The sequence below is a fragment of the Castanea sativa genome, chromosome 8, assembly GCF_040712315.1.
Source record: "Castanea sativa cultivar Marrone di Chiusa Pesio chromosome 8, ASM4071231v1".
In the NCBI taxonomy this organism is placed as follows: domain Eukaryota; kingdom Viridiplantae; phylum Streptophyta; class Magnoliopsida; order Fagales; family Fagaceae; genus Castanea; species Castanea sativa.
In genome coordinates this window covers 31,523,508-31,545,020 of record NC_134020.1, presented here as the reverse complement: position 1 = coordinate 31,545,020, position 21,513 = coordinate 31,523,508, and the positions used below count along the sequence as shown (strand labels likewise).

Below are 21,513 nucleotides of genomic sequence, written 5' to 3'. Positions count from 1 at the left end.
TGTTGACTTCACGGATCTGAACAAGGCATGTCCAAAGGAGCCCTTCCCCATACCCAGAATTGATCAATTGGTGGATGCAACTGTTGGGCATCCTTGAATGAGTTTCTTGGATGCTTTTCAAGGTTATCATCAAATCCCCATGTCATTAAATGATCAGGAAAAGACTGCTTTCCGGGCTCCTAACGGCAATTACCATTATCGAGTAATGCCCTTTGGTCTTAAGAACGCAGGTTCCACTTATCAACGAATGGTGACAAGAATGTTTGATTCACAATTGGGGCGTAATATGGAGGCATATATCGATGATATGGTGATCAAAAGTAAAAAGACGGGAGACCATTTGAAGGATTTACACGAAACATTCTCAGTACTAAGGAAGTATAAATTGCATTTGAATGCATCTAAGTGCTCTTTTGGGGTAGGCTCGGAAAATTTCCTCGGATATATGATAACTCATCGGGGAATTGAAGTTAATCCTGACCAAATTAAAGCCATATTAGGGTTGCACCCTCCTCGGAATCCTAAGGAGGTGCAAAAGCTAGCTGGCATGTTTGCAGCCTTAAATAGGTTCATATCTCGGTCTGCGGATAGGTGTCGACCTTTTTATCGTCTGTTGCACAAATGGAAAGATTTTCAGTGGACAGATGAGTGTAACTTGGCTTTTGAATATTTGAAACAATACTTGATGAACCCCTCGATATTATCAAGGCCGGAAAAAGAAGAGGTGTTGTATGCCTATCTAGCTGTCACGAACCATGCTGTAAGTCTTGTCCTAGTACGGAATGATGATGGGGTTCAAAAACCCATATATTATATTAGCAAATCTTTACAAGAGGTCGAGCAGCGATATCTACCCTTGGAAAAACCTCTTCTAGCCGTAGTACATGCTACAAGGAAGTTGCCTCATTATTTTCAAGCTCATACAGTAGTGGTGCTTACCCAGTTACCTCTACAAGCTATCATGAGGAAATCTGATTACACTGGTCGCGTAGCCAAATGGGGAACCAAGCTGGGGGCCTATAATGTTAAATATATGCCCCGGACAGCCATTAAAGGACAGATTCTTGCCGATTTCATGGCTGAATTCACAGAAAGTGAAACTAATCAAGAAGATGCAATGAGAACGGTAATGAATGTTGGGCTGGGGAACCTCCCTCTTTGGGAAGTCTATTCAGATGGGGCATCAAATCGAAAGGGAGCCAGGATTAGAGTTGTGTTAATTACTCCCGAGAAGCTAGTCCTGGAAAAATCATTAAGGCTTGGGTTTCCAGCCACTAACAATGAGGCCAAGTATGAAGCTCTCTTGGCGGGCTCCCAAATATTTAGGCATCTAGGTGGAGAAATAGTGGAATTGTATTGTGATTCCCGACTTGTTGTCGAACAAGTTAATGGAGAATTTGAGGCTAGAGATGAGAGAATGAAGAAGTATCTTGAACGAGTCAAAGGGGTGCTAAGTTTGTTTAAAAGGTTTCAAGTACGACAAATTTCAAGAGGACAGAACGCTCATGCCGACTCGTTGGCCATGTTAGCCACATCACTGGGCTCAAAGTTGCCTCTCGGATGGTAATGGTAGAGGATTTGTTGACTTCTAGCCTTACAGGCATCTCGGCGGTGCGGGGTTCATAGCATTCGTGTGGGCCCAAGCTGGATGGATCCGATTGTTACCTTCCTACAGCACAGAGAATTACCTGAAGATAAGATGGTAGCCGAGAAGGTGCGGAGAAGTGCTCCTCGGTACTGGCTGTCGGAAGAACAAAAGCTGTACAGACGATCTTACTCGGGGCCATATTTGCTCTGCGTACATCCAGAAGCTGTAGAGCCCTTGTTAGAAGAGTTACATGAAGGAATATGTGGGAGTCATACTGGAGGAAGATCATTAGCCCATAGAGCTATGACTCAAGGGTATTGGTGGCCAAACATGCAAAGGGCCTCCCAGGAGTATGCTAAAAAGTGTGATCAGTGCCAAAGGTTTGCGCTAAACATTCATCAACCAGGGGGTGTCTTAAATCCGTTGTCCAATCCATGGCCCTTTGCTAAGTGGGGTTTGGACATCGTCGGACCTTTTCCTCGGGCAGTTGGTAATAAGAGATGGCTCCTAGTCGGCACAGATTATTTTACAAAGTGGGTGGAAGCCGAACCGTTAGCCAATATCAGGGATGTGGATGCAAAGAGGTTCATTTGGAAAAATGTTATAACTCGCTTTGGAGTCCCACTCACCTTGATTTCTGATAATGGACTCCAATTTGATAGCAAGGCTTTCCGTCGGTATTGCGCAGATATGGGAATAAGGAATGGATATTCAACACCGGCCTATCCACAAGGAAATGGTCAAGCCGAAGCTACAAATAAAGTTATTTTGGCTGGATTAAAGAGGCGTTTAGACGATGCTAAAGGGCGCTGGGTAGAAGAATTGCCTCATATGTTATGGGCCTATCGTACTACGCCCCGAAGATCGACTAGCGAGACACCCTTTTCAATGATGTATGGAATGGAAGCTGTAATCCCATTGGAGTCGGGTTTTCCCACCTTGAAATCCGACTAATATGATGATGAAAGTAATCGTGACATGATGCATGATAGTTTGAATACTATCGAAGAAAGAAGAGAAGTAGTCAGTGTGAAGATGGGAAACTACCAACAAAAACTCAAGCAAACATATGATAAGGGAGTTAAATCAAGACCCTTGGTACCAGGCGATTTGGTGTTAAGAAAGTGGTAGGAACAGCGAGAAATCCTGCGTGGGGTAAGTTAGGTCTAAACTGGGAAGGGCCGTATAGAATTACGTCAGTAGCGGGTATAGGGGCTTATCGTTTGGAGGATCTGGATGGAAGGGTGGTTCATCGCCCTTGGAATGTAAATAACTTACGACGTTATTATTATTAAGAAAAGAGATTTCTTTTGTATCAGTAGTATGCTCATCCTGCTTCATTAGCATATGTATTTCCTTTTACTTATACAAATACAAGTGTTAAACTGACCTTAGTCCTTGTTCGGCTCCTCGGGCCACAAGTCTAAGAGAAATTAACAACTTATACAAATACAAGTGTTAAACTGACCTTAGTCCTTGTTCGGCTCCTCGGGCCACAAGCCTAAGAGAAATTAACAACTCGTAAAAATACAAGTGTTAAACTGACCTTAGTCCCTGTTCGGCTCCTCGGGCCACAAGTCTAAGGGAAATTAACAACTTATAAACGAGTCATGTACGACTCCTAAAGTCATAAGCCTAAAGGTTAACAACCTCCCAAAAGAAAGGATAAGTGCCGGCTTCATATAGTCTAAATCTCAAACAGATAAGTGTTAATTTAAGCAATCTTTGTGTGTGTTAAGTTAAGTTAACTTTGCTTCTTGTTTCATGAAGTTAAGCGTTAATTTAAGCAATCTTTAGGTGGGTTAAGTTAACTTTACTTCCTGTTTTGTTTCTCAAAATTGCATGAAGATCAGGCGTTAATCTAAACAATATTTAGGTTTGTTTAGTTAAGTTTGCTTCCTACTTTGTTTCTCAAATTATAAGTGTAAAAACAAACAACTGTTGGCTTATATTGCGATTTTGGTTGGTATGATTCAATGCATGGATGCATGAAAATTTAACATTTGAATGGCAAGGCAAGGAATTGACAAACGCATAATAGAAGAACAGATAGTTGCTTCTTGTAATATATTCATAACAAAAAAGATTGCAGCCATGCTGTCCCTTACACCCATTCATTTAAAAAAAAAAAAAAAAGGTAAACGGCAGAACAACAAAGAAGAAAAAGTAACGAGACTAAGCAATGGGTTGCTTGTCTTTCTTCTTCTCTGGTTCTTTCTCTTTCCTTTTCTTCTTCGCCTACTCTCCTTCATTGGGGTCGGCTTCAATTACTTCATCCACGGGCTTGGCTGAAGGAGAGGGGTTTTCAGTTGTTGGCGCACCAGATGAATCAGAAGCTGGAAGGGGCGTAGCTGAGTCACTTGTAGGCTTGGGGGGAGCAGGAGCTAAGTGCAAGGCAGGAGGGTAGTAAACACTGTCAGGAGCTCGGAGCTCAGAGTCAGTGGCTACCTCGGCAGCATCCAAAGCCCGACCCCACACTTCCAAGCAAAATGCTCTGGCAACCCCTTTAAGTTGGGCGGTCAAGCTGTCAGCTACTTTCTTCATCCCGGCGTCATATGCTGCTTGCTCAGCATCAGCCTTCTCCTGTTCCTTGGAAGCTAGCTCTTCTTTGCTTGTTTAAGCTCAACAACAGTAAGAGCAAGCCTATTTTGCGCTTGCTTCTGAGCCTCGAGAGCAAGATTCGCCTGCGATTCGTAGCTCTGCAAAGCAGATTCAGCATTTTTCTGAGCCTTTTCCACCTCGGATAAGCGAGTGAGGGTCTCTTTCAGGTTCTGCTCCGCTTCGTTTTGGGCCTTCACAGCCACCTCGGCATTATGCTCAACTTTCCTGGCCAAGTCCAATGAATGGTCCACCCATTCCTCAGCCATGAAGGAAGCCTGGACCGCCTACAAAGTGTGTGAATTAAGAAAGTTAGACTTAAGAAAGATAGATAAATTAAGTTTTCATCGAAATAAAGATGGAATGTTAAAGACTGTGGAAAATACCTTAGCTAAATCCTGTTTCAAGGATAGGAAGTCTTCCTTTTTACGGAAAGACCGCAATTCAGCCATGTCTTCTGGAAGACATAGAGCCTTCTCCAAACACTCGGCCACCAAACTTGAGGATCCCTTCTTCGGGTCCCTAAGGTTGGCGTCATCCAAAACGGGACTGCCCAAACTAAGGGTGAAGTTGGGTCGCCAAATGGATGCCTTCCTTATTGACTCACTACTAGTGTCCTTGGAAGGTCCAGTGTGAGCAGTTTTCTTGGAAAGGGCTTTTCCAGCCCTGATATCTTTAGAAGAAGGGTCGGGGTTCTCCCCTTCTTCGATTTCTATGATATTTTTGCTACTTTGGCCCCTTTTCCTTTTTTTATCCGCAACCTCCGAGGAAGGTGTACGTGTCACGGCTGGGGTAATGGGACGAGGAGGAACAGGCACCGCGGGGGAAGAATCGCCTGCATGTGCTTGTAGCAGGGCCAGTAGGTCGGGCTCTTTCTCTTGGAAGCCCATTGCGCTGGTTGAAGGATTAGAGCTGCAAGGAGCGCCTGCGCGGTAGAAAACTTCAAAGTCTTTTTCAGTTACCTCGGGATGATTTGGCTCGGGAGTTGAGGCTCTTTCTTCGTCTACTAAAAGATTAGCAGATTGCCCTGGGGGGTCAAGTAATCTGGCGGCAAGAGGGGCGGGAAGTTGCGCGTCCTGAGTTCCTGCGGGAGGAGGTGTAGGTAGTACAAATCCAGGAACCGCAACATCAATCCGAGCTAGCCGAAGATCCCTGGCTCGGATTACGTTCTTCGGACTTTGGAAGCATTTGGTAGAAGGAATGTAGCCGAGAATGACGTGGGCTACTCGGAGTTTCCCGTCTCTGTGTAAAAATATTTTTGATCGAAGAATCCTATTTAAATCCTGACGGTTCACAGCGGCTAGATTTGGAGCAGTGTGGTAGTTGTCTGGAGTAAGGAGTAAAATCGTTAGCAAGAGTTAATCAATGGTGAAAACATAAACAGAAGACGGTTATTCCTAAATATTTGGTCGGTCCTCGGGAACCCTACCTGGCACCCCATCTTGGGTAGGGTAGTGTAAGCCGTCATGCCAATTTCTCGATATGATGAGGTAATCCTCGTCCATTCCTTTGCTTGAGTCAGGCAAGCATGAGATCAGCCTAACGGCGAGGACCCTACACTTCATATAGTATTTGGTTCTGTCCTCTTTTTGGCAGTTGTACACCCAGTTTACATCATGCCAAGTTAAATTGGTTCCCATTTTTCGATTAAGGGCATCTACGCATCCTAAAATCCTAAGGACATTGGGGGAACATTGTGCTGGGGTAAGCCTATAGTTTATAAGAAAATCCTGAGTCACCCTACCCATGGGAATTTCCATCCCGCTCTCGATAAAAGCTATCATGGGAATTAAAACTGACTCGAGTGGCCGTGATACGAGTAGACATTTTTCTTCCTCACAATACTGAATGTCTACATCGTCAGGGATCCTATATTGTGTTTTAAAGGCGGCCTTTGCCTCATCCGTTTTTACTAACTTAGCGTATCTACCCATTAACCCTTACAACAGGAGAAGAAAAATAAACAAATAGAAAGAGGCAAAAAGAGAGCGGACACACCTCTGCTTAAAAAAGTTCCTCGGGAGCTCTCTCTTCCTTTAATCCTTCAAAACGCCAAAATGAACTTCAGCCAGACTGAAGGTGTGCTTTTATAGGGGTGGGAAAACCAAAATAAAGATGGAAGGGTGGTAACTTTCACGCTCATAATTGAGATCACCATCTGAGCAGTACGATATTCATCCAGCCGTAGAACATGTGCAGGAAACGAGCCGCCTAGCACCATAAATGCTCCATCGTGGACTACGAGGCGTCAAAAGCGGGTCGTGGGCAGCGAAAAGACGTCTGTACGTGTGAAAGCAGAATGCACGTAAGAAGCGTGCCTGAGAAGTTAAAACTTGGTTATTAATTTATGGTTAATAACTCAAGTGTTAAGGGGGCTTTTGTGAGGTGTCGAAGACCCGAAGACCTGAGGATCCAAAGAGCCGAAGACCCGAAGACATATGGCAAGGTTTAATGTGCCGAGAAGGATAAAGAAAGAGGCCCGAGGATGAAGTGGAACGGGTGGGTAAAGGAAGAAAAAGAGACTGATGATGTAGGAGACATATTGCAAATATCTGGGAGTGGCTGGATAACTATGAGCATCGCATTAAATGTTCTGTACCAACCGTTCTGGCCACATTGAATAGGGAGTACCAGCTTTGTCCGCTGCATTAATGTAGAAATGACCTGAACAGTACAAAACACTGAGCTAAAGCTTCTCTCCACTACCGACTACAAAGGAACAGACATGTGTCAATAGAAAGGGGTAGAGTAGATAGTGAGGTGTAGGGCAGGGATAATAAGGGCAAATGGTATAAATAAGAGAGGAAAGACACAGAAAATGAGGACTTTTGTTGTTGCGACCCTCTCTATAAATTCATTGTATTTGGATCTTGAGTCACAAACCGTTGTTGTAGTTGTAAGGTTTGATATATGATTTTTGGTCCCTACAGTTACATTTTATTTTTATTTTTTTCTCATATCATTTTATTTAACATTAAAATTCAACCACATTCCCCATATATATCATTAAATTATTTATATTTTCACTCCTTTTTTATTTTAAAAAATTTAAAATATAATATTTTGCTCAAATTAAATAAATAAAATTGTCCACATTAAGTGGAGTAATGCTAGGGAAACACTCATTCTCACACCCAATGCATCAAAGGAAGAATGAAATACAAAACAAATCAAGTTAGAAATACTAAATTAAAAAAAAAAACTAATAATGCATATTGAATGTCATAGAATCATCATCAAATTTTGGAAAACGATAGGTTACCCATGGGGAGAGAGAGAGAGAGAGAGAGAGAGAGAGATGGTATAGAAAAAACCAATACAAAGTAATAAAGAGTAGATAAAGAAAAAAAAAAACAAATGTCAATTAGTAATCGTTGATTGGAAAACAAAGAGGTTGTAAGGAGAAGTAAAAAATAAAATAGAGATTACCGTGTGGAGAACATTAAAAACTTTACAGTGTAGTAACATAAACCGTTAAATTCACTTAAAAAATTAAATCAACAATCAACAATTAAATACAATCATAGTACTAAATTAAAAGTTAAAACTAATCAAACTCTAACTATAGAAACCATATTAATCATAGCTAAAAAATAGATGTTCTCTGATAGTAGTAGAAATTACATAAGAATTAAAGTTAGAAAATTTAAAAATCCATTTTTTGACATTTCATTTAACCTTATTTATAATATATATATATATATATATATATATATATAAAATTTTTATACACTATTACTTTCGAAAATCTAACGAACAATGCTAACTCTCATTTATCTTCTTTGTTATGCAAATCATCAGTTAATAAATATATGATAATGGTAAGAAGCATTACAAATGAGATCACAAAAAAAATCTAAAATTAATTAGCCACTATCATTATGGAGTAGTAGTCTATAATTTTATGCATCCAAAAAAGTGGAATATATAGAGTTTTCTTAAAGGTATGTGTAAAGATTCACTGTGTGTGTGTGTAAAGGTAAAAAAAGGCATATTTAAGGTTTTTATTAACTTAAAAACTAATGAAAAACTAATGGTTAATAACGAAAATTATAGTATTAATAAAATATTTAATGAGACCATCCTAAAAAAATTATCATGCACAACGCGCGGGTATGCGACTAGTTGAAATAAAAAACAAACCTCAAATATATATTTAGGGGATAAAAATGCAAAAACACATAAGATTCCATTTATTTTTAAGTAAAATATTTTTCAAATGTAAAATATCTTACTTGTAAAACATTTTCAATAAAATATTTTAAAATGTTTGATATGACAAGTAAAATTTTTTAAATAAACCACCAAAACTGATGGCATAGCATAGAAGCCGCTAGTGCTAGAGGTCCGGTCACTAGACTGTTGTAGTTAGCAGCCAAAACAGTAGCTCTAGTGACCAGACCGCTAGAACTGGCTGTCAAAGTTGCGGCTTCCGTGATTGGATTGTCAACAATTATCATTGAAGTGGTATCTTCGGTGACCAAATTGCCAACACAAGTTGATAAAAAGACGTTTTTAGTTACCGGACCTTTGGTATTTGTTGCACTACATCATCTCTGGCCACTAGACCGCAGACACTAGTTGTTGAAGTGGTGTCTTCGGCCACTGTACTAGTGAACTAGAAACTAGATAGGAGAGGAGAAGCCACTATGTATTTTTGAAAAATGTTTTATCAAATTTTCAAAGATAAAATATTTTACAACTTTTTATAAAAGATATTTTACAAGTTTGACTATATTTTACATACAAACAAACACCTCCTAAAAAAAAAATTAAAAAAAAAATTTACTTTAAAAAAACTGAAAAACTATTATGAGGAACAGTCTCTCAAAATTCAACACTAAAAACAAGCTCATTGCTTTACATAACTTAGCGTAAATTGGTGGGTGAAGATGATACAAGATACTGATAGATTTATTAATAAATTCAGAATTCTAAGCACGTCAACATTTTCAGTTATATTTAAGTCATTAATCAAATACATACTTCCCCTAGAATCTCAAACTTTTGAGTCCGTTTGGATAGAACTTATTGCTGAAAACTGAAAACTAAAAATACTGTACAAAAATAATTTTTTAATGTGTAAAAATTACTTGTTAAATCCCAAAAACTTGTTCATTTAGCGCAAAATCACTGTTCATGGCCAATGAACAGTGACACATGCGCGTGAAAAAAAAAAAAAAAAAAAAAAAACTGGCCAGACGTGGACGCAGCCCTCCTATCCAAACGCATTCAAAGTAAGTAATTTTATCCATCAATCCACATTTCAATGACATTTTCTTTATACTCTCCCACGCACCACAAGTACCAAGCAACACAAATTGGTCTAGAAAAATAGCAAGTGGGATAAGTGGGCACGATGCTCACATATGCGAGTGGCGATGAAATCAAATAACCCTGCGCCGAATTACGTGTTGCTCTGTCAATTGGGTGACCCGTCAATTCACGATTAGGTTGCACATTGCAACCACTCGCAAAGTGAACGACACTGGGACCAACAAGCTCGAGAGCAAGCATCGAACACTCTCCTTGAAATTTCAGAGAAGCAAAGCACTTGTCCAATGATCATTGGCTACCAACATGCACGCTCTCCACTGTCGCGTGAAGAAAAATTTCCGTGAGTTTCTGGTACGTCAAATACTCTAATTATGCTTTTAGCTCTTTAAAAAAACCGTACCATGTGCACTTCAATCTGTCCTTCCTCAAATATTCCTGCCCTGAATGAAATCACATTGCTCGGTTGTTTCGTGGTCCCCACTCTACTTTTCTTATCGATAGCCAGGGACGGAGCATAGTGCCTTCAATGGCGAAAATACCCCCAAAGGCTAAGTATGTCTTAGATGTGGTCGAAGTACCTTATCAAGGGGTTATTAAAAAAAAAAAAAAGTACCTTATCAAGGGATGCGTATAAGGGGAATTTCTATTCACTCTCTATAATTTCATCCAAGGTTGGAAAAAGGAAAACCCTTTTTTTCCCATAAATTTCTTCTCGTTCCAAATTGTTTGTTGGGTAATTTTTTAAAAGAACATCATTTAATATTTTGTGAGTCAAGTAAAAATATACAATTTTTCAAAACTATCATCATTAATTTAATTCATATAAAGGAAAAATTCTTAGATATTTTCGGAATATAGCAAAATGGTGATCTGTTATTTGACATTCATGGTGAACCCTATCATGAATTTAATAAGTAGACCCCACCACGAACATCATTTAATGTTTTGTGAGTCAAGTAAAAATATACAATTTTTCAAAACTATCATCATTAATTTAATTCATATAAAGGAAAAATTCTTAGATATTCTTGGAGTATAACAAAATGGTGATTTGTTATCTCACATTCATGGTGAACCCTACCATAAATTTAATAAATATATCACACCACAAATATTAGAGGAAGGAGTACCATTCTCCGTATTCTAAGAGTTCCTAAGAATTACCCTAAATAAAAAAATGACATTGACTTTTTAAATAATGTAAAGGGTAAGATAAGAATTTTAATTATTAATTTTCAAAATAGAATTTCATTTTGGGACATCTCAAAATAGAATAGAGGACTTCATTGCAGTTTTAAGCCAAAAGATCAAGATGCCTAATACAGTGGAGCTAGCGGAGGCATTGGCAACAAGTCGTGTAGTATTTTTAGATAAAGAGTTGAGTATTTTTCAGGTTGCCTTTGAGGGGGGTTGTCTTCGAGTTATTCAAGTCATTAATAATCAAGAAGCTTGTCAAACAATGTTTGGTCACATTATAAAAGAAATTCATTGCATTCGATCTATTCTATAGAGTTGCAGCTTCCAACATGTTAAAAGGGAGGGTAAAAAATTGGCCTATGCTCTTGCTAAACGAGTGGTTTTATCTAAAGACACTAATGTATGAGTAAAAGAACCCTTGGTAATTTTGATGATGTATTCCAATTTGATATAGTTAAATAAAATTACTTCCCTTTTTCTATAAAAAATACAAAATTTATTATGCATATTTTTAAACTAGTTTTTTTTAGAAGAATATTTTTAAACTATTTAGAACATAGTTTCTCTCAAAAAATAAAAAGAAAAAAAGAAGAAGTTATAACATAGTTTCAAAGGTTCTGTAATAGCAATTTCTATTAATTTCCAACTTTAGAAAAAAAAAACTCCTTAATTGCCGTAAAATTATTGTATATTGTTAGAGCACCATAAATATATATTCCTTTCTCTCACATGAATGATGGGTCCCACTAATTAAATTCATGATGAAACCCACCACCATTTATATGAAAGAAGATAATACACATTTATAATATTCCGAGAATACTTAATAATTTTTTTTAATTGGCCTTCGACATAAATTCTTGATAGATGAATAACAACAAACAAAACATGGTCATATTATTCTCATTAATAACGGATTTCAAAAATTCTATATTGGGAAAACACTTCCCATTACTCAAAATAACATAAAACGTAAGGGAATACTAACAAAGGAAAACAAAATCAAAAGGAAAGGTCAACTCAATCACAAGTGACAAGTAAAGTAACAACAAAACTCTTGTTTAGTTTAGACACACCAAGGCCAATCCCGTAATTTCACACTCCCCATCTTCCTCGTTCCTTCCTTCCTTCCTTTAAACCGTACTCCCCCAGCTCAACCACACCGTTGTCGTCAGTTAAAAGTTTCCTCAGAAAACATAGAATCGTTGAAAACTTCCAACTGTTCTATCCTCTTATGGTATATATGTCTTCCTAAGCTAAATCTATAGTTCCGACCAGACCAGACCAGACCAGACCAAACCCATATCCTAAAATTCTAACTGTAACTGTTACTGTACGAACTGCGAAATCCAAAGAGTGATGAAAAAGCAGAAGAGCATTATTCTTAAAATGGACGAACCATTACCAATCTCAAACCCCTTTGACCTTTTAACTGAAGAGATAAGCTTCGCTATTCTCGACTCTCTAAACGACGACGCATTTGCCAAGAAGTCGTTTTCCTTAGTCTGCAAGTCGTTCTACTTCATCGAGTCTCGCCACCGCAAGACTCTCAGGCCTTTGAGCTCCGACCTCGTACTAAGAACACTGAAACGGTACCGTTTCGCGACTGAGCTCGACCTCTCTCTCTGTACTCGAGTAGACGACGCCGCGTTGACTCAGATAGCCTCGTCGAGAAGCTCTCTCCGCTCGATCAACCTGTCGAGGTCGAGGCTCTTCACGCACAACGGGCTGTCGAGTTTGGTGGCGAACTGTGCTGGGTTGGTGGAGATCGATTTGTCGAACCGGGCGGCGCTGACGGACACGGCGATGGCGGCGATTGGGAAGGCGAAGAATCTCGAGAGGCTGAGTTTGGCGAGGTGTAAGATGATCACCGACATGGGGATTGGTTGTGTGGCGGTTGGGTGTAAAAAGTTGAGGTTCATTTGTTTGAAATGGTGTCTTAGTGTCAGTGATTTGGGTGTCGGATTGATCGCTATGAAATGCAAGCAGATTCGGGCTATGGATCTTTCTTACGTGCCGGTGAATCCTATTGTTTCCTTTTCTTTTTCTTTTTTTGGGTTTTGTTTGGTGGCTGAGAAAGCTAAGTTTTTTTTATATTATTTTTTGGTTGATGTTGTTATTGTTGATTGGTTTGTTTGATTCAATTCGTCTTAGAGTGTTTACTGTTTTGCTTTATTGAGTTGGTTTGGACATGTTTTTGTTTTTTGTTTTTTGATTTGGTCTGCGTTTGAGGAATTATATGTCTGTGTTTGTTGGTCAGTTTAGCAAATATGATGTCATTATATTTGAAAAGAAAAAAAGATTGTCTTGTTGTGGACTAACAAAAATGGATATTCGCTAGTTTGAAAGGTGGATGATGTGTATTCAGAATGGTATATGAGATTGAGATTTAAATCCTGATTAAGATTGAAACCATGTTCACCTTTGGATTTGTAAGACTGTAATATTTAATTTGAACCATGAAATGAATCCATTTCAAACAGAGAGGATATTAGTCTGTTGATTTTCGGGCGTGCTGGTGATGTTGCTATTTGATCGATTGAATTTTCATATCTCAGTGGGATTTTACGATGTTTACTTTCCTCTGTGAGATTGGTCCTTCATAATCAGATTGGAAGTATGGGTTTCTTTAAAAGTGGTCTTAGAAGATTAATGTAATCTAGTGTACGGAAGCTTGGATTACAATAAGATTAATTAGTTTCTGTGGATGATTATTCTAAATGCAATGATAGGTTTACCTAGAGTTATTTATTTCTTTCTCCAAAAAAAAAAAAAAGTTATTTATTTCTTTCTCTGGTGAACCTTAGATAGTGGGTGATTCTTTTGCATTGGTGGCATCAATGATAGTTGACCAATCATTAGTCAAAAAGTTGTGGGTTACAAAATGCCAGCATCTTAGCATATTAAGCCAATCTCAAGTGCTTAAATTTTTTGTATTTATTAGTTTATTTTATGGTCGATTAGGCTATCTTACTTGTCGAGCTATGTTTTTGTTGATCTAGATTGAATTTTTCTGTGCCATATGGAAGTAGAAGCTCTTGCTGCAGATCACGAACATAATGAGTGATACGGTCATGAGACAAGATTTATTGCTCAATGCATAATTTTTCTTGTTTCATAAATTCAAAGTCTCTTTTAAATTCAAATGCATGCACTCATTAAGCAGTATACAATTGATATTCTTTAAATACATGTCAGGCAGTTATTTAAAAAGAAAAAACAAAAACGAAATTTATACCCTTTTGCACTGCAGATAACTGAGAAATGTCTTCCACCAATCCTGGAACTGGAGCATCTAGAAGATTTGGTTCTTGAGGGATGCCCAGGTATTGATGATGATGGCCTTGCAACCCTTAAACACAGTTCCAAGTCGCTAAAGGTACATTTTATTTTTATTTTTTCATAATCTTATTAATTAATTTTAGCTCTTTGAAGATTTATAGATTTTTTGGCATGCCTGTCTTTTTTTGTACAACTTTTATGGCAAATGCCCATAATATACACATTTAATAGGTTGAACTGTCAGGATCCAGTCCATAATAGGAGCTACATAACATCTCTTAACTGCTGTGTCAAACTTATTGGTTTAGCTTTGCTTCAATTCAATGTTATTGGCATTGACCTTTATCCAATTTTTCATTGTTCACAGACACTTAATATGTCAAATTGTCAGAATGTTAGTCATGTGGGTTTGTCTTCTCTGACATATGGTGCTGAGTACCTGCAACATCTTATTCTAGCATACAGTCTTTCTGTAAGTCCGTAAAATATTTGTGGTAATTTCCTTACTATAAGTTTGATATATATTCCTTCTAATAATTCTTCAAATCTTTAATTGATTCATCAGATGACTGCTGATCTAGCAAGATGTCTGCATAATAGTTCCGGGTTGCAGTCAATTAAATTAGATGGTTGTTCAGTTACAACTTCTGGGATAAAAGCCATTGGAAATTGGCTTGCGTCACTTAAGGATCTGAGCTTAAGTAAATGCAAGGGAGTGACTGATGAATGCCTATCCTTCCTTGTGCAATCACACAAAGAACTGAGGAAGTTAGACATCACATGCTGTCGCAAGACAACATATGCCTCTATAGATAGCATAACAAATTCATGCACCTCCCTCACTTCTCTAAGGATGGAGTCCTGTAGTTTGGTTTCAAAGGATGCTTTTGTGCTGATTGGACAGCGTTGCCGATTCTTGAAGGAATTGGATGTCACAGATAATGAAATTGACAATGAAGGTTTCACCATGGGCCTTAGCTGTCCTTTTTATAAATTATACTATCTGCAGATGATTAAAGCTTCTTTTTTGCAGGTTTGAAGTCCATCTCAAGATGTTCCAAACTTCTCACCTTAAAGCTTGGAATTTGCTTGAACATAACCGATGATGGGCTTACCCATGTTGCAAATGGTTGTTCCAAGCTCAAAGAGCTAGATTTGTACAGGTTTGCAACTTTTAACTCTTTAGTCTTTACAGATTCCTTTCAAATTAGAGCTTAGAATAAACCATAAATGGGGTACCCTAAGCTTTCTTGGTCCCCTTCATTGATGCTTCAGGACAAGGTGTTATTTCATTCAAGTATTTGAAAGTCCATTTCATAGATTTGTTTTCATCATAATGCTAGATCAAGCCATGTCTAAAGTTACATTATTCTTAACAAGGTAAGCTTTGTTTCTTCCTCTTCTAGATCCTCTGGAATAACTGATGACGGCATAACAGCAATTGCTCATGGCTGTCCTGCACTGGAGATGATTAACATTGCTTACAACGATAAAATTACAGATACTTCATTAATATCCTTGTCAAAATGCATGCTGTTAAAAGGACTTGAGATTCGAGGATGTCATTCTGTGTCATCAGTGGGTCTATCAGCTATTGTTATGGAATGTAGGCAACTTATGGTGCTGGACATAAAGAAGTGCACCAACATTAATGATAATGGAATGATTCCAGTTGCGCAATTTTCCAAAAACCTTAAACAGGTACAATCCGTTTCCTTTCTCTAGTTGTCAGGGACATTGAACTGCGTTTGCAAACTAATATTAGGGGCTCATATCGTTTTTTACTGCAGATAAACTTGTCATATTGTTCAGTTACAGATGTTGGGCTCTTAGCTCTGGCCAGCATAAAGCGACTGCAGTGCATGACTATCTTGCACTTGTCGGGGTTGACTCCTAATGGTCTGGCTGCTGCCCTGTTAGCCTGTCGAGGACTAACAAAAGTGAAGCTCCACACATCCTTTAAACCATTACTTCCTCAATCTCTTTTTGAATATATGGAGGCCCGAGGCTGTGTGCTTCACTGGAGGGACAAAGCATTCCAGGTACTTTATTTTCTTTGCCTTTTAGGGCACAACAACTACATATTGCCTAGTGAATTTCAGTTGTCAAGAAATAAGATCCCCTGATGCTTGGAATCCATGTCTATTTTCAAACGTATTCCCATATATTAAAAAACCATTGGTGAAATGCATGCCATCCTGGAGAAAGCAAACTGTTGTATGCTGAATCAGATAAAACTCATTGTTTGACTGTCATGTAGAAATAGAAAGATTAATGTAGACTTGGGTTATAAACTTAGTAATTGAAATAGCTGTCAGATAAAACTCATTGTTCGACTTGTATTGTTGACAGGTGGAAATAGATCCAAAAGGATGGGAGATTGCGTTATGGAAGAAGTCATGAAGCTGCATAATTTGGGAAGAAAGATAGACTTCTTTATTGGTGTGTGCACCTGCGCGAAGTGCTTGCAGTGTGAACTCTAGAATGTTTAATGTAATATAATGGATGTTGCACAGTTGCACTGCTGAAATTTTCCAGTCAAGTTTGAATCAACCAAATTTGACCTTTCTGTTGTCTTTTTTTATGTTGTCATTGGAAAGGTGTCGGTAGATTTGAATCAACCAAATTAAACAGTTGCAACTGGCCCTAGTTCCCAATGGTCTAGTGAAAGGCAAAATGCCCCCACCATGTCCTAATCTGATCAGCAGTGTTCCACCTTGTGTGGGTTTTCTGTCTCAAAGAGAGGACGGAATAATAACGGCTTTTGCTTATCTCACTCTGCGTGACTTCATATACATAATTTATTTCTTTATATATATGTATCTATCTATCTATCTTATTATTGAGAGGTTGAGGATTGATGACAAATGTCTTCCATCAAATACAACAGGTCACAAATTTGAGTCTGGAAATCAGCCTCTTAAAAAAAGTCAGTTCTAATCTCTTACTCATCGATCTCCATTAAAAATGATAAAATGTCTCCACCCCCATCTTGACTTGACCTAATCTGCATTCTGCCCTACATGAGTTTTCCCCATCCCAAAGAAAGAATGGGTCAGTCACAATTGGGTTTTATTGCCATGACTACAAGAGTCCAGCCCATATTTTTAGCTTTTTGGGTAAACCTAAGACAAGCCAAGCCGAGTCAAGTTGGGCAAGAGCTCTGACCGAAAAAGGAAAAGTTATGCAATTAGCTCCTTTTGGGCTTTCAAGATCACATCTATGAAGAAAGGTTCAGGCTTGGGCCACTGGCTCAGCTCAGTTTAGGTGTGAAAAACTGAGGCCCCTTTAGTAGAGCATCTTAAACACACATTTTTGGCTGAAATAACATTACACGTATTTTTACACACTTTTTTATTCATATGTATTTCAAAAAATTACAAACAACATTATTCAAACTTCTCTACCAAACGGGAAAGTTCAGGCTTGGGCCATTAACTCAGCTCAGTTTAGGTGTGAAAAACTGAAATGGCTTGATATGAGCTTAGTCAAATGCTCACTCCTCATCTCCCAAAAGCAGATAAGATTAAATTAATTAAGTTTGAAATCCCAGGCACTGTAAGGAAACCCGAAACTGGAACAAATGCAAAGAAAAAACTGTGAAATTTTATTCAACATCCATATCATTGGCTGCATATCCCATTCGAGAGATTTTTGACTTTGATTGCCAGCAATTTTTTTTTTTTTGGGTCAACATGACTCATGGGCATCACAGCTCGGTGTAAAGAAATATTCACTCCAGACCTTTTAGGACTCTTTGGGCTATTGCAAAAGTTATTAATGTGGCATTCATGCATGAATCTTGACCCATTTTTTTTGTGTGTAATCATTTTTATATCTAAAATCAAAATTCCACAAAGATTCGATATCTTATTACATTATCCAATTTCGTGCAACCAAACGCCACTTGATGTTCTTTGTATTTTCCCCTTTTATTGTAGAAAAGCAAGCACCTTCATTCTAAACGTGAGTGAATAGTACTTCCAAGAATCCAAGGAGATTAAACTCATAAGGCTTGCATAAAAAATGATTCACACAACTATGATGATTTTAGTCAAGTTACACTCATGGGGCTTTTGAAATGGCCAACCAAGCTGCTAAGGCTTCCTTTGGAAAAAGGGTCTTCACCAACAAACAATCGGAAACATATAAAATAAATGAGTAATTGAAACTTCTTGCTACAGTTTTATTTATTTCTTTCCTTTTGTTAAAAGATAAAAACATTATGATTGAGTAGAAACAAATATACAAGGGGTGGCTCCACATACCTAGAAAAAAAATATAAATTTAAAAAAATTTATGATTTGTCTTGCCTTAAAAAGAATTGTGACCATCCTGAATTTGTTTAGGTCCAACAAAATAAAACTTTGGTCTCCTTAACAATATATTAGGTGCTTTCAAACCAAAAGAAAAGGCTCAAGAAAAATTTTATTGAATTAAAATTTAGAAAAGATGTTGCTTACAACAATATGCAAAGATGTAGCTTACAAAAATTTTATTGAATTAAAATTTAGAAAAGATGTAGTTTATGCAATGATTTCACAATATGAAAACTTATATAAAGAAATTGAAAATTTTAATGTATTTGCGTGTTTTTTTTTTTTTTGTCAATATATGAAATTCTATTTTTATTAGATTTTGTATAATTTAAATTTCTTATTAATACTCACCCTAAAAAAAATAAAATTCTTGGAGGTGCTACTGCATATGATTACAATATGATATCAAAGAGACGAAGATGAGTTGTAATGCTGATAAAAGCAAATCAACCCTCACCAAACGCAAAGAAAGAAAGTTTTGAGAGTCCGAAAATGCGAAACAAATAAAAGCCAAACTTAAATAAAAAAAATGCTTAGGTATAATGCTTATCTTCTGGATTTTCCAGAATTTGAATGCTCAAAAGGTAACCAACTTTTTATTTTAATTTATTGCTGCAAATTATTAGAGGAAAGCCTGAAGAAATCACTTTGGACTTTTTGCCGGGGATGGAGACTCTGTTTTTTTTTTTTGTTCTTTTTATTTATTAATGGGATATATACGAATAGCTTTTTCACAATGAGGATGCATACGCCAGTTCTGGCTGACACAAAGAATGGCACTTTTCAAACTATGAGTCTGATAGATCTTCTAGAAACACAACTATACTTGCCTAATACTCATGCTGATGCCAGGTTCATATCAAAATATTAAAAGCTGAAAAAGATAGACATAAACTTAAAAATATCAAAATATTATGAAAAAGGCCAGCGCATTCAGACTCAAATTAAATATTAACTAAATCTAAAGCCAAAAATCCCACTTTTTTCTATTTTGACTAATTCACATATGTCTTCACGAGTGTCCTATATTATCTCTATTTCATATAAGATTAAATTACATTTTTGGCAATTAAAGTTTCTGGTTGTTTTCACGTTGGTCCTTTACATTTTAAACTTTTTACTATACTTTTATATTTTAAACTTTTTACTTTGTTCTTTCATGTTTGATTTTGTTACGTGTGTGAAACGCTTTTCTGGATACTTAAACTCCGACCATTGTCCTTATATTTTACAAACATTTATACTTGTAGAGTGACCATCATGCCAAAAATATGCGATAGTACTGTCCAAAGTAATTAATCTAACTATTAGTATAATATATTTTTCTACCCGCAACATAGAAATTTTTACATTTCACAATATTTTAGAATTAGCATTTTATGAAGTAGTTAAACTTAAATCACACATAACAGTGAATGGTAAGACGGCATTAATTATAAAATGTAAATGAATAAAATGAAGGTAACTCCAAACTATATGCCAAAAGTGTACTTTAATATTCATTAGCTATATTTTAGTTGTAAAATATTATCTAAAAAAAAAAAAGGAAAAGAGAAGCGTGGGCCTGGTGTGAATGCTCCATCATTCTTCCAAAGCAACATCTGTTTTTTGGACCATATAGTTGATAAAACATGCTTAAGCTCTTGAATAATTTTAAGACTTAATACTCGGTCTAGTTCACGTTGTATTGACCTATAGATATGCAAATTATATATATATATATATATATATATATATATATATATATATATAATTCCATTTTATATTGAAATTCTCCATTAAAATCTTACAACCTCATATTTTCTATAATAATTAATTATTAAATTTCATATTTATACTAACCAAAAATCTAAAAGAGAAAAATACTATATTTTGCTAAAATTTTCTGTTGCATAGGTTATTGACTAGTATATCCATATCTATATCTATAACTATAAATATAATGTTATTTTAAAAATCCATGAACAATCGTGACTCTTCCATCACATGAACATTCACCCTGATTTAGCTAACCTATTTTGTATTTTAGCTAATCTCTTTTCAAAACACTTTACATTTATTTCTTTGTTTTAAACTCATTTTCATTTAAATATTATTTTATTTTAATCTTTCCTTTTTCCCCCTTTTCTATATCTCTTGTGATCGAGTCTTCTCCCTTCTACCTTTTCATGTCTCCAAATCAAACCCATAAAATCAAAACCACCTAGATCTACAAAGCTATTACTATGTTTGTGTGTGTGCATGTGTACACACGTGTGGATAAAAATTAAAAAGTCTCTTTAATTTATTATAACGTGGATGTCTTCACCTCCTTAAAACTAAACCAAAGTCGTTCTCATTGTCAAAATCATCATTAGCTCTCCTTCACCACACCACTGCCGAAACAACAACACCACTTCAAAGCTCCAATAGCTTCCTCCACCAAAATGACATTGTTCCACCACCACCACCACCTTCCTTCAAGACTTATTTAATTCCTTCTCAAACGTAAACATCATGGATTTTGGCACTGCTGCATTTTGGATTTTAACCCTAACCATCTTGTGAGGTAGGTCACTTGGGCCTACTTCCAACCCATGAAATCACACACGAATATCAACGAAGGAGATTCATATATATATATATATATATATAGAGAGAGAGGAGAGAGAGAGAGAGAGAGAGAGAGAGAGAGGTGGATTTTTGGGTATAGAGAAAGAGAGAAAAATAAAATCATTTGCTAAAGCTACAATAGTCTTTTATTTTGAGAGAAATACCATAGCTAATTATCATTTTGGCTAATTGATTTATAATCCAATGTGGGTCTTATGTCTATTAGATATATTTTGGCTAGAAGTATGTTTTGGCTAAGTGTGTGTTTGGTATAGATTATTTTTGCCAACTTATTTTCTATTTAATTTATTTTTGCTACTATTTATAGGTCCCACTGTACTTTTTGGTATTATTCATGGATCTAGCTGTACTATTTTAGCTAACTTTTACCTTTATCTAAAGTATTTTTAACAAAAAAAATTTCAGTTTCAGCAAAATAAACGGATTTCAAACAGACACTAAATCAAGGTTTTTTATTTTATTTTTTTCATAAGGAGTTTCAACTTATGATGTCCACTCTTGATTATTACTTTTTATCATTAGATCAAGATACTTATTTAGTTTTCTGTGTATATAAGGATCGAATTCTAGATACGACAAGAGATTTTATCAGTTAAACTAACTATAAATTGTGGTTAAATCAATATGAATGCTCTAAGT

General features: G+C 36.7%; 1 pseudogene; it reads left to right on the top strand.

The window, feature by feature from the left end:
- The first annotated feature begins 11,824 nt into the window (after positions 1 to 11,824).
- LOC142605723 (F-box/LRR-repeat protein 3-like) lies at positions 11,825 to 16,507 on the top strand (annotated as a pseudogene).
- Positions 16,508 to 21,513: the final 5,006 nt, after the last annotated feature.